The sequence below is a fragment of the Anas acuta genome, chromosome 10 (genome assembly GCF_963932015.1).
Source record: "Anas acuta chromosome 10, bAnaAcu1.1, whole genome shotgun sequence".
NCBI classification, from domain to species: domain Eukaryota; kingdom Metazoa; phylum Chordata; class Aves; order Anseriformes; family Anatidae; genus Anas; species Anas acuta.
Window position 1 is genome coordinate 21,017,606 of NC_088988.1, and position 13,499 is coordinate 21,031,104.

General features: G+C 36.1%; 1 long non-coding RNA gene across 1 annotated transcript; it reads right to left on the reverse strand.

Annotated features, from left to right (window-relative positions):
• Positions 1-456: 456 nt before the first annotated feature.
• On the reverse strand, positions 457-13,221 carry LOC137861940 (uncharacterized). The gene is made up of 3 exons (XR_011099937.1): positions 13,084-13,221; positions 4,436-4,532; positions 457-2,934 (listed from the first exon to the last, which is right to left on the reverse strand). It is a non-coding gene; the product is annotated as an uncharacterized lncRNA (long non-coding RNA).
• Positions 13,222-13,499: the final 278 nt, after the last annotated feature.

Below are 13,499 nucleotides of genomic sequence, written 5' to 3' on the forward strand. Positions count from 1 at the left end.
ATTCTCTACCGGTAAAGAACCTTACTGTACTTATAATCTGTATCATCTTCCATTCTTTTAGCCAGATATTTTGTTGCTCCATATCATTAGCCACAAGCTGAAAGTAAATGCCTTTTCCAAGGAGCATTTCTTAAACGAGTCAGATTACACTAATGAAATAAACATCAGACATTGGATTTTCATGTTTATACAAAGTTTTGGGAGAAAGCTAATGTGCTCACTCATTGTCATATTTTCCACACCTGCGACCAGCTTTTAAAAACCGTAACTGAAGAACCATCTCTCTATATAGAGACAGAAAATAAGCCTTGAAGCACACAACTCCATTAATTGCAGGGCATCAACACCTATGTGTACATTCAATGAAGATGTATGCATTTTTGACTGTAGGCAAAATTTCACCCACAAAATTATTATAAAATATTTAATGTTTTAACATTAATTCAATACGTCAGATAACACATTTTATCACATTACAAACAATAACTGGAGAAATAAAGAAAAGTTTAGAGCTCTAGCAACTGATTATCTTGTCAGTCTGGTATACACAAGATGAAAGTCTCAGGGGTGATTCTGAAAGCACTCAGTGCACAAAAGCATCAATTTACAATAAAATGGTGAATGCTGCGTTAACTTGTGGCTGACAAAAGAGATATTCAAAACAAACCGAAGTCATGCAAATAATTCTAATATTTCAGTGATATAATTGGGGAAGACAGGTGTACTTAGAGAAATTTTTACCAGGATCTTTTTTAAATCACAGGGGGCTTGAGTTCCAAAAATTGCATTTGCTAATATGGGTAATATAAAAGTACACTTTTTAAGCTGTTCCCATCAACACAGTTTCAGGCCCTACATTTCAACAAGAATGCAAATATTTTATCAGCATTTCTAAACAGGGTAGATCTATTCAGTTAAAGACCTTCTGTACCTCCTACAGTTTAAATACCTTTATATTGGCAAGAAGATCATATACACAATATTATATCATAAAAAATTACTAATTTGAAGAGAATAAATATAAGATTGGCTAGGAAAATGCTCCTAATTCATTTCCTTCTAAAGAATCAGTGAAATTTCATTGAGAAAATTAATATAGATCTATATTAAGGTTAATCAACTATCAGCTCAGAAATCAAGAAACACATAGTTTATAGTGTACATGCAGCTTTCAGTTCCCCACACATCTGTTCAGAAATGAAGCATAGGGCAAACAAACAAAGTAAGTAACATGAAATATTAACATTTTGCATTAATCTCAAATCTGTTCCTAGTCAGTAGACAGTGATTACATACCTTGTTCAAGTTACAAAGCCATTTACTAGGCCCCCATATTTCTCTGTAAATCTAGGTTTTATTCCCAAACTGCAATTCTCTAGCCACATCTATACATAGAAAGAACGCAACTACTGAAAAACAAAATTTATAGAAAAAGTCAACAGAAATGACTCTGCTCAATCTTGTCGAGAAGACTGTTTTTCCTGTATCATATTCTTTTATTTTTGAGAAGGCAGAAAAGTCAAGGTGATGGATCCTTCGTCACTCTGGGTCAGCTTTGCCTCAAGCTAATATACTTTGGGTTTTGCTAAAGAAATTGTGATAGTGCAGAACACCAAAAGAACAGAAGAGCAGTAGCAGCACAGGATTGAGATGGAAAAAGCAGACCAAATCACAGACTTGTATCTTGGGCAAAGTTTTAATATTACTAAGATATTCTACAAGCATATAGAAGAGTTAGCAGACACACAAAAATGGCACTAGCAGAACAAAGGTATCAGAGTCAAATCCATTCTGAGTGCCTCCTAGTTTCCTACTGGGGAAGTAAGCCCTAGCTACAAGGTTTTGTTGCCCTTCCAAGCCATCAGACTTGCACTGGCTCAGACACCTCAAACATTTTAAAATACAGCACAGTACTGGCAAAATTTTATACCATCAAACTATTGTCATAGTAACACAAAGGCAACCTCTGTATTTTGCACCAAATGTAAGGCCACATTCTGACATTTGGGAGACAAATCTGGAATGGGAGAGACATGGGAGTGCTGCCTCCAGGTCAGAGCCTCTTAGCAGAGAGAAAACTTGAACAACCCTTGTGCACACTTGAAAGGGATGTGATGGGTGATGCAGCTCTTGCTGGCCTTGCTCTGTTACTCAATGCGGAGATGAGAGAAGTGATGAACCTGAATTTTGCCTCCACCACATCTTGGAGATCATCCACGTTAAAACTGATACTTGCTTTAAAAAGTCTTTGTCCTCAGGAATTGCAAAAACAAAAATAAAAAGCAAAGCAATCCAAAATAATCATGAGGAAGGCTATTCAAACATTTTCCTAAAGGTACCACGGCAATTGTAGTAATAAAAGATTAAGGTATAGTCAAGCTCATGGAAACAAAGTCTTAGTACAAAATTTCTTATTCATTTCAGAATTACAAGCAAGTACATAAGGAGTCAGTACAACAAATTCACAGACACCACTCCATTTATGTTTTGGAAGATTGTGGCCAGATACAGTTTAAAGCAACAACAGTTCAAAATTACATTAGATGCCAACACTTCCCAGAAGGTATCTGTGCAGGTGACACCCAGACATGCATCATCTTCTCTGAACATGGGACAAGAACCAGAGTGACCAGCAGAACTGTTTAGAGGCTGAGTCATATAATCATAGAATATTCTGAGTTGGAAGGGACCTGCAAGGATTATCGAGCCCAACTCCTGGCACCACACAAGTCAACACAAAAATTCAGACCATGTGACTAAGTGCACAGTCCAAATGCTTCTTAAACTCCAACAGGCTTGGTGCAGTGACTACTTCCTTGGGGAGACCGTTCCAGTGTGCGACAACCTTCTCAGTGAAGAACCTCTTCCTGATGTCTAGCCTGAACCTCTCCTGCAGCAGCTTGACACCATTCCCACGGGTCCTATCAGTGGTCACTACAGAGAACAGATCAGCAGACAATGTGAATTGGCTTAAGTAAAAGGGTCCACCAGCTTTGTGAGAGCTCAGGGCAAAGCTCCTGCAACAGACAAAGGAATTGAGCCCTATATCACAAGGCAGGTGATATAGATGGCCAATTCAGATGAAGCGCTCAAGGCTACCTTGTCCTCATTTCCAAATGCTTCTCAGGCCTGAGAGTGTATTTCCCCTAGTCCTTTTTTTCGTTATATACATATATATATATATATATATATATATAACAAAAAATATTTATATATATATATATAACAAAATATTTATATATAATGTAGCATCACCTAACTTGCTTCATCTCAGACAAAGCCAGCAGAAATTTATATAATTTATATAATTTATATAATATAGGTACGGATATTCATGTTATGTTTATGCAGACTGAACACATGTGATAGCAGGTTCAAAAGTAACATGTTTCTAGAGCATATGTCAGAGGTTAGAAACTGCCCCCATAACACAACATTGTTTCGCATATTTTGTTTTTCAAATAAACTGTGTATTATTTTAGTGCTGGAAAGGATTTTCATGCTTTAACAAAACATTAAGATAGAGACAGGAACTGGAGATTACTGTCTGTTAGCCTAAAGATTTGTAAAATGTAGAAATAAAAACTTCACAAAAAAGGTTTTCTTATATGCTTTGAATTATTAATAAATTAACTGAATTTATTGGTCGAAACAGATCCCTGTAAGTGTCTGGTGTCTTGTTTCATCCAATATTCACTAGTAAAAGCAGACTTTAAAAAAAGTTATATACTAGTTTTGCTGGGATGGGAGAACAGCTGTTTGATGTTCTGATTTATAAAAGAGGCCAGAAGAGAGTGTATTTGTTGTGGAATTAATTGCTCCAAATTAAGCACATACTGTTTTTCCAACTTATGGTAGGAATCTATGTGATTTAATAAATATGATAAATAGCTTGTGAAAATAACAAAGGATGATTCTGGGCCACCCCTGTAGCATGCAGATTGTCAGCAGAGTTTGAGTAAATATCATTTCAGCAAAGAAAACAGGATAGAATATGGCAGAAAGAATTTTTGAAATGTTATCTCAGCTTAAAAGAGAATCAGCTAACAACCGCTTTTCAAAAGCCTTTCTTCTAAAACAACAACCAAATAAAGCATCCTTACCTTTTCAAGAGGAAAAAAAATGAAAAATAATTGGTGTTCCAATAACAACAAATTTTAATTTCTAATATTTAAATTGGTAATGAGGAAGGTGTTTTGTCTGAATTTCCATTTCTTTCAGGGCCTAATTATGAAAGACAGAAAAAAAATGTGCTATGTACTCTCTTTCACATTTCATTACATTTATTCAGCTTTATTACTAATTCTTTGTTAATATAATTTTCACCCTAAGAACTACATTTTTTGTCTAGTTACCCTGATACATGAAACCCTTAAAGCAGGAAGTCCTTGATCACCACATCATATTTCTCATGGTATTTTAAAATGACACTCACCATATTGTTACAAGTAGGTTCTATCAGCAGGCTGCTCTCTGGAGGTTTTCTTTCTTTCTCTCAGTTGCCTTAAAGAAGTTTTATCTGGCATGGTGGCCTAGAGAGATAGGGAACAGAAAGAGAATTGAAACGCTCACATAGGTGTGCAACCCATGCCTTCCCACCTCAGGTTCTGCTGTGATACATTTTACATTAACAGCGTCACATGGCAAATTAAATGATGTGGCAGCAAACTTTAACCCCCACTCTTTTAATTCTGCCACTTGTTAGGAATGTAAACCAAATAAGTATTTGCAGTGCCTCATCTCCAGTTAGTTTATACAAGTTCAGCAAGCAGGTCCCTTAAGGAGCTAAAGACGAAAACTGCAGCAAATGTGCATGCACTCACAATGAAATACCAGCCCAGAGGACAAGCGCTGTAATCCCACCAATGATGTTCCAAACCCATGATGGCTACCAGTCGACAATACCCACAGACCTCAATCCATTTTTATTGTATTCAGGCTGCAGTGTTATATTTCCTGCCTCCCCTTAGCACCACACATACAGTGTACTTGAAAACAAAAATCTATAATATTGATCCCACAATGTCACCACAATTATTCTTTTGAAACAGCCATTGAAAACAAATTACATCTGCACTGCCTTTTCATCCGATTGCTCTGGGTGAGCAATGCTCACTGTAGCTGCTAGCATTTTCAGTGTTAGCACTGTGTCACTAAAGACAGCACAGGAAAAAGAAAAGAAAAAAAAAAAAGCCATCGGTAACATATTTAAAAGGGGGCCAGAGGAGGGGGAAGCCATCAAATTAACCAGATCACAAAAAGCCCCTCTAACCTGATGCAATATTTAAATCTCCCAGTTTTCCATATGCAAATCAAGACGATATTTGAACTGTACAGTAGCTAGCTTTCCCTCTGAGAGTGCATAAGCTTGGCTTTTTCCTGCCCAGTAAACCAAATATATTTGTTACACTAATTGACAAAAATTCAAAGACGGGCTCATTTTCAGGTAGTCTATTTAATATCATGACAACAAAAAATATTATTTGTAGCAATATGATTTTAACCTCATGTAACATAATTCTATTGACAAACTGTAAGACTTTCTTGACAAGGGAGAAGCGATTAACACAGAAGTGATGACCGCAGAAAAAAACCCACCCATTCAGATTAAAACAGTGACATGACTAAGCTCCAAGGGAATCCAACCAGAGGCAGCAGAGGCCTTTTGACACAAATAGGAGGAATATCCTGATGAGGGAAAGTGCAGGGGGAGGGGGAAAGCCCCCCTTCTTTAATTTCCAATACTTAATAATTTTTACCCCAGTAACGTTTTTGCTCACAATGTGAATCATCAGATCAATGACACTATAGCAATCCCCATAGCATACACAAACCAACATAAGTTTATAGATAAAATCCTGTCTGTAAATACTAACTTTCACGTGCTTATTAATGGTCTTGTTTGAAAAAACATATACCTCATCAACAATTAATTTTTTCTTTTTGCCACCATGGTGGTTGGCCAAGGGAAAATGCTTTTGTATCACTGTGACTGCACAAGTCACAGATGTGAGCTCCTGCAGTGGGGAAACGATAACTTTGGAGTATTAAGAAAACCAATAGCCTTGTTGACATGAACATGGGAGTCTAACCCCTGAAGCCTCCTGATATGAAGCATTGATTTTTCTGTCTGGGTACAGTTCTAAAGCCATTCATTCTCTATGGTCACAGGGCCAGAGGAAAAAAAAAAGATCTGTTCTTTCCACTTTTACCTCCAGGCAAAGTTGAGGAATAAATTCTACATTTTGAGGGATGATTTGTTCAAGCCATGTTTAGTAGAAGCTTATTGCATAAAAAAATATATATATTTTTTTTCTTGACCCTTGCAACTTGTGACCACTTATTCTGTTGTGCACCTTCTTCACAAGATAACAGCAGGGGAAAGTGCCTAGAGAAAGCACCACTGGTTACTTGTTATTCTCCAAATAATATCACCAAGCTTACTTATTATTCCTCAAATAATACTGTCATGTTCACTTGTCATCCCTCAAATACCACTGCCAGCTGACTTGTTATTTCTCAAATGCTTCCATGCCTACTCGTTATTCTACCTCATGTAATTACTACATCCCTTACTTATTATTCCTTCTCATATACTACCGCTGGGCTGTACTTGGTTATTGCTCACGTACTACTGATATGCCTCTTTGCCTTTTTTTTTTTTTAAACCACTGCTTCAACATGTTGTACCTCTGAGAAATGAAATGTTATCATCATTCAGTATATTTTTGCAATCCATACAATGACACCATTTCCTCTGCACCCCTGTTGCATTTGTTTAGTAGCTATTGTAAATACACACTGGGAAAAAAAAAAAAAAAAAAACATCTTGTGGAAGAAACAATAGTTCCACTGTTTGGAGTCAGAGCAGTATGTTTCATTGGCTGTAAAAATTAAAAATAAAATATAATAAGAAGACAAAAGAAAATTAAAGCAATGATAAAGAAAATAACCACAAGTTTCACTCTCCCTGTGAAGACACGGTAAGCCACCGCACAATGGGATGTCTCCTGCTCCGGTGACAGAATGCTGAGCCCATTTTTGCTGTTTGCCTCTTGTTTTCAAAGAAACAAAGTGACAGCATTAGACAGGAGATGCCAATGTTACAGAAGGCTAACGTTTGGACACTGAACTTGCTCTCCCTTTCAGCTGGCAAATATTTATTGATTTTTAATGTAAATAAATATTCAGATACCATATGCAATCATCTCTGAGAGAGGCATGAAATATCAAGGTCTATAAACAGGCTTGTACTTTTACATATTAATATGTGTATGTATACATGTACACAAACATTTAAGAAACACGGAAATAAACACCTCTGAATATCTATATAAATCTGACAGGGTACGCACTCTCTACATGAGAATGATAATTTTACCAAATATATGTCCATCTATACACACATACACAGATTTATCCTAGACAATCTCCTGTGCTACTACTGCAGAAATATTATTATATTATGTTACAGTGTGAATATGTTTGTATATTTATTATTAAAATACTTACTGTTCTGCCTTTTGAAGTAGATGGACAAATGATTTAGGAGTAGAAATAGACTAGAAACAAAATTAATGCAAATAATGTGTTGATTTTTTTTTAGCTTGATTAGCCAAGCCAATGGAAAATTCTAGAAAACGTATACAATTATTTTAACTGTCATAGACCGGCAATTGTAATTGACATGATTTGTACGAGATGCAGTGTAATAACTGAATATATTAAAAAAAAATCACATGGCTTGATTACCAGGAGAACATTACTAGTGCCACAATATTATTAACAACACAATTATCATGGCATCCCTAGGACACGCTCTTAGCACTTCAATGCATTAGCGAACCTTTGCTAACGAAGAAAAAATTAAAGTACAGCAAATTTCAAAGCACCAGTTGTACCCAATATCATTAAAAATTTATAAAACTTCCCCTGAACATGACAAGTGTTTGGTTTAAATGAAGATCAGCCATAAGAAGGAGAAGAAATCTTGTTATTCTTTGTCTCTTTCTCTCCCTCTTTTTCTCTCAGACATCCCCCAGCCAGCACCACCTCAATCCAGCTGAAATATGTAACCATTACAGAGTGACAGTTTGACACACAATGACCTGTCAGAACATTCATCTCTCAATGTTTTATTTTAGTGAGGAGCCAAACTGCAGAAAAAATAAGCAAGTTGTTTCAAGGCTTGGAATGAGATCAAACATTCCTGGCATCCCCACTTACCAGACCTTTGATTTACAATGGATCTGTCAGAGGCTGATTAGACACTGTGTGTTTAAAAACCTATAGATGTTCCACAATTGCACAAGCTCTCCCCTTCCCTTCACAGAGCGCATTTCTGCTCTTTGTTTGAATGGAGTGAATAAGCTAGGTCACACTGTAGAACCTTACACCTTGCAAGTAGAAAACGCCACATGCAAAACTGCAGGCAGCTACAATTAAATCCTTTAGTTAGGAGTGCTCCAATTCTTTACTAAAAGAAAGCTGTAGCTCTCTCTACTCTGTAATATTCGTTATGCCAATTTCTATTACCTTTTCCTTCCAGGCCTAAAGTTATAATAGTCTGAAGAGAAAATATACCTACGGACTGCTGCAATCCTCACATATTTTCAATTACTTTCAAAGGCAACATGCAGCTAAAAATTAGTTAGACAAAAAAGTGCAGGTGGCTAAAATATTCCCAGACTGTAACATTTTTTGCTCATTATTGCAACTAGGAGAAAAAAGGCTAGAAATATATTGTTTCTATTTGTACCTAGAACAGTTGCAGAAAGAGCAGTAGAATTTGTGCCTGGCATTAGAATGTGTAATTCTTTAATACTATATTGTGGCATATGGTTCACTGTAGCAAATTATGAATACATGTGTTTGGAGAGCTTTGGTAGTAAATTTGGGCTTTGTACATCTACAACAATGCCCAAATCTGACAAATGTAATTTATGTAATATTAAGTTAATACAGTATTATGAAATTAGCTCACTGTAGTAAAGCTGTAATTTTAAAATGAAAGACAATACAATGAAATGAAAACAAAATAAACATTAGCATTTTGTGAAAGGTAAAACAAATCTTCCAAAAGTCTGCTTTGTAATTTATTATAATTCAGTGCTTATGACTTCCAATATATTTAAGACACAGCATCCTTTAACAGTACAGTACAACTACAACACTATTCAGAATAATCCCAATCTTTCAGCCTTTCTCAGGCAGTGCTCACAATTAATTTAATTGAGGTTTCTGAATGAATGCTGCCTTTGACTAAGGAGAAAGCAAATCAGAACTATGGTCACTGGTTCCCTCTATGCTCCTTGTGGCTTCAGCACTGCCTTTGCTCCATGTGGAAAATTCTGATCAAGTTGATAAGGCTGTAGGAACATAGGCTATTACATGTCTGAGACTATTCAAGATATGAAATTATATTTTTCATATCCATATATGTTACCAGGAAGAGGAAAAGTGATAAAAGCATTACAATACGAGCCCTTTAGCTTCTAGGAAATTGTAAATGTTGAAACATGCAATTTTGGGCTTTTAAGGGAAAGAGGTGAGCAAATTAGCCAGAGTGAGTCAAGAAAAAGAAATGTGTTGAGGTCATCACACAAGAAGCTGAAGTGGTGCACACTTCCTAATTTCAACTTTCTGAGGAAGAAAGGGATCATAAAGAAAACTGTAGAATATCTGTATTTTGAGAATTTGTACTATATATATATATACACTATGTATATATTTGTACTATATGATCTGCAGAGAATTTGTATTATACTTTCTCTTTAAAAATATATAACCATTGAGGGATGCAGTGAAGATATTTCAAGTCCACCTCTGGTAGGTCAGAATAACAGATATTGCCATTCCTAAACAAGAAATACTTCATCTCACTCAAGGACCTATTCATTATGTTTAATATATTTTTTTTTTTGTTTATGTCTTCAAACAGGGAAGGTGTTTTGCATAATTCTGAGGTTCGACATGTGATAAAAAGCAAAATGCCCTCTCAGAAGGGAAATTTCCAGTTTGCCATGCAAAATTATGTATATCCAGATAACATGAGCTTGGACCTCCATCAAGTTATGGTTTCTAAAACATAGATGTTATGGCCCAGAAGAAATCAACTGCAGAATATAGTGGCTTAATGTATTAGTACAGTTCATGATTCAGCCAACAATGACCCATCACCAGGAAATCTAATGTTGAATAAGGCATGTACAAATGCCTACTGTCATATTTATTTGCAATTTGCATGCCATAAATCCTATAACCTAAGCATAAACATTTGCACACCTTAATGCTGGAAAAACTACTTATCTGAGCTCAATGAATAGCCTTAATTTTAGATGCCAGCAAATACAGTTTTATTACTTTAATTAGGAAAAATAAATAAATCAAATGGTAAAATTCAGAAAGGGCAATATTCAGATGTGAACTCTGCTTTGGCAGCCCAGACCAAAACAACTGGTTCTGCTCTAAGGAGGCACTGTCTGTGTGTAGCTAAGCCTGGTGTCGACACCAAAAGAGTTTATGCTAGAAGTGGTAAAGCAGGAAGCATTAAACTTTTGGGGTTCTTTCCCTACTCTGTCTCTCAGTGTTACACAAGCACAAATAATACTAATAATAATAAAACTTTTAGCCATCCCCCTAAACAACAGAAGACCCCTATCAACTTTGACTTTGGTAGATTGGCTGGAGTAGGCTGATTTCCTAAGGCAGTCTTGAATCTATTGTCCTGTTTCAACCAAGTTGACAAAAAGGTGAAAAATTCAAAAATAATTAAGGTCATTTGCATTTTTTGTGCACACATATCCAGACAGGGAAATCTTTTTACTGATTTGGGAACACCTTCAGGATGACCTCATACCTTAACAGATAGCAATGAATCTACAATGGTGACTGACTGAAAATGTTCCAAAGAATAGAGAAAGCTAGAGGTGTGCCTTCTGGATATCAACATTGAGTAATCATAAGACAAATCCATGGGAAACCAGACTTCTGGAGTTTCAATAGAACTATATATTTTAACATGTATAAAAGCCATTTAAAAGTAATACACCTCAAAGAATAGTGGGAAGGAGTCTAGAAGTCATGTCACTGATTCAGTTACCACAGGGTATCACAGAATCACAGAATTTCTAGGTTGGAAGAGACATCAAGATCATTGAGTTCAACCTCTGATCTAACACTAACAAGTCCTCCACTAAACCGTATCACTGAGCTCTACATCTCAATGTCTTTTAAAGACCTCCAGGGATGGTGACTCAACCACTTCCCTGGGCAGCCTGTTCCAATGCCTAACAACCCTTTCAGTAAAGAAGTTCTTCCTAACATCCAGCCTAAAACTCCCCTGGCACAACTTAAGCCCATTTCCCCTCACCTTGTGACCAGGCACGTGGGAGAACAGACCAACCCTCACCTCGCTACAGCCTCCTTTAAGGTACCTGTAGAGAGTGTAAGGTCGCCCCTGAGCCTCCTCTCCTCCAGGCTGAACAAGCCCAGCTCCCTCAGCTGCTCCTCATAAGACTTGTTCTCCAGACCCCTCACCAGCTTGGTCACCCTTCTCTGGACTCGCTCGAGCACCTCCATGTCCTTCTTGTAGCGAGGGGCTCAAAACTGAACACAGTACTCGAGGTGCGGCCTCACCAGAGCCTTTGACCATCCACAGTTTGTATACTCAATAAAGGCTGTGAACCTCTAAGTTCCCAGCTCCACCAGTATGCATCTGCGTTATATTGCATGAACTATCCATGTTAGGAATTCCAGATGGATTCTCCTCATTTTCAGACTGTCGGTATTTATAATACAAAAGCATTTCTTCTGTGTTACCTAAATTATCCTGTCTTGCACACATAAAATCATGTACATTTATACATACAGAAAATCTAACTCTGCTACTTTAGTCAGTGACAGAACTTACAAAAATCAGCACTGTCAATTACATGCTATAAAAAAAATAGCATGCCCACAGATACAATAAGGAAAGTGCACCTAAATAACAAGTTTGATGATTCCAAAGAATTACCTGTTTCTATGTATTCTATAATAATTGAATGTTTTTACTTTTACCTGATATTATAAGTACAGAAAAGCAAGATTGATAGATAATATGTTATAAGCCAAATTTAAAGATACACTGGTTGGACCTCTTATTGCTCAAAGAACACATCCTCCTTGTTCTCTCATTTTTAAATCAGTTAAATATTAACAAATTAACTTCCTATGCATGCTGCCTCTGAGTGAATTACTTTCATTTTTAGAGTGGTTTTCCATCACTATGAACCTTTTCCTTTCCCTTATGCACCAGCAAACATACTGATACAATTTAAAGGTCATGTTCTTTTCAAACTGACAGGGCCCTCCAAAATTTTGACGAGAGTCCCTCCAAGAATCACACCATACAAATGGAAAAGAATTAAGTAAAGCATCACTTGATGTAGGCTCAATCATGTGAACTGATTAGAAAATGTAACCATGGAGAGAGGTGATTCAAACTGTGACAGACAACCTTTCAAAGAAAGGAGATGTCATGTTGATAATAATAAGCAAGTACCTGACATTGAAGGAGGGGGAGAACGCAGAGGGTCAATAAAGATATAATTGCCTTCAGCTACTGGAAAAAAAAAAAAAAAAATCTTTTCTAACTTTTGTCTTTTCAAACCCTAAGATAAATACTTTAAATGAACAGAGCATTTCATCTTCGTAGTTCACATTGTTTTATCCCAAAATACTGAAAAATATATCGATAACACTTCACTGGCTTAGCTCATTTCTTCACAGAGTAAAAAAGGATACCTTAAAGTTCAAAGCCACATATATAAAATTTGCCTTAAAGGTTATATTGATACATATTGATCTGCATAACAAGTTAAATCACCTTTAAGAAAATAGCACTGTCTTTGGTTTGTAACACCCTCATCATTCACAGAAGTCATACAAGCAGAAAGTAAATTTGTCTATTTGAAAGATGTCACTTCTCAGGAAGATGATTAGTTCTTTATCTATTTCAAAAAGTCTAAATATTTTCCAGAAGCATCTCATAATCCAGTTTATACTAAAAAGATCTTTCTGCAAAATAAAAGTGACACTTACCATGTGTTATGAACAGCAGATGAATATGCAGCTCAAAAGAACACTCCACCCTCCAACCTATTTAATCAATACAGAGCTTAGCTAAACTGAAGAATGGTATCATACTACTGGACACATTTAAACAGTAAACAATATTCAACTTTTTTTTTTTTTTAATTATTTATTTCATACTCCTCTAACTGCTGTTCTTTCTTTACCCCATCAGTTGCTAAGATTTATGGTGCACAAAACAGTTCCAGCACACAATGAACTTTTATGGTAACAATTTGAAAACATTACATCTAAGCTCATTTTAATGGTAAGACCTATCTTCTCTTGTCTATATTAAAATGTTTATAATGTATATGGATAAATGTAACCTTAACTGATTTAGATACTATGTTCTTATGAATGTCAAAAAGGTCAGTGAACCCATT